This window comes from Limulus polyphemus, unplaced genomic scaffold, assembly GCF_000517525.1.
Source record: "Limulus polyphemus unplaced genomic scaffold, Limulus_polyphemus-2.1.2 Scaffold10712, whole genome shotgun sequence".
Taxonomy (NCBI): Eukaryota; Metazoa; Arthropoda; class Merostomata; order Xiphosura; family Limulidae; genus Limulus; species Limulus polyphemus.
Window position 1 is genome coordinate 15,186 of NW_013676322.1, and position 1,379 is coordinate 16,564.

Below are 1,379 nucleotides of genomic sequence, written 5' to 3' on the forward strand. Positions count from 1 at the left end.
TGTTCGTCGTTCAGTGTCAGAACCCAACTGTCCTTACATCAGTTACAAGTCTAGAGACCAGAAGGTACGTCGTTCAGTATCAGAACTAAACTGTCCTTACGTTAGTTACAAGTCTAGAGACCAGAAGGTACGTTGTTCAGTATCATAACTCAACTGTCCTTACGTTAGTTACAAGTCTAGAGACCAGAATGTTCGTCGTTCAGTGTCAGAACCCAACTGTCCTTACATCAGTTACAAGTCTAGAGACCAGAAGGTACGTCGTTCAGTATCAGAACTAAACTGTCCTTACGTTAGTTACAAGTCTAGAGACCAGAAGGTATGTTGTTCAGTATCAGAACTCAACTGTTAGTTACAAGGTCAAGAGACCAGAAGGTACGTTGTTCAGTATCAGAACTCAACTGTTAGTTACAAGTCTAGAGACCAGAATGTACGTCGTTTAGTATCAGAACTCAACTGTTAGTTACAAGTCTAGAGACCAGAAGGTACGTCATTGAATACGCAGAAATCACGTGTTAAAAGATTCAAGTACCAAATGATGTATTCCTAATTGTTCAATACCAAAGCTTACCAGTCATGCTGTACTTAGACTGGCTGAGAGGAACGTGTCACGGATAAAAACATCTGGATTGTAACTTGGTAACTAGATGTTTCGTCATATGTCAGTAACCCTGAGGATTTCTAGGCATTTTAGTAAGGGGCCTGTGACAGACACAAAATGTTTCTCGTTTCATTCAACGTTAGTGTAAACTCTGCAACGCAATAGAAACATCTGTTATGACATCAAATTGTAAATTACGTTTAACTAGAATGAAGAAACACTATTAATTATCAAACATTGAAATATAAAGATTAAATATCGATATACTTTCAAAGAAATTGAAGCCCCTCATCATGTACTAACATTTATTCGCTGATCATAATTATGTAGGTGGCAGCACCTATTTTCTAAGAAATTCTTGCATATGGCACAAAATACATCTTTGTATTGACCGTGTGGTGACTGGGGGAAACAAAACATGTATGTGCTATATAAGCCGTAGATTCTTGGTAGTGAAACTGATATCAAAAACTGTACATATGTAAAAGAAACTTTGTAAAGTAAGTTATTTGAGAGAATGCACACGACTGATTATTCACACAGTCCGTCAATCATGTAAATCTCAGTTAAGATGATATAGGTGTTGTACAAATACACGTGTAAAAACGTCTAGTTTTACGTGTACAACAGAAAGATGGAGTAAGATAAAAATAATACTTGTAGCAGTAATTACAGCTGTTTAAGTAAGTGTTGGCTGTGTGTTTACATTTCTACAAATACTTGTAGCAGTAATTACAGCTGTTTAGGTAAGTGTTGGCTGTGTTTAAATTTCTACAAATAC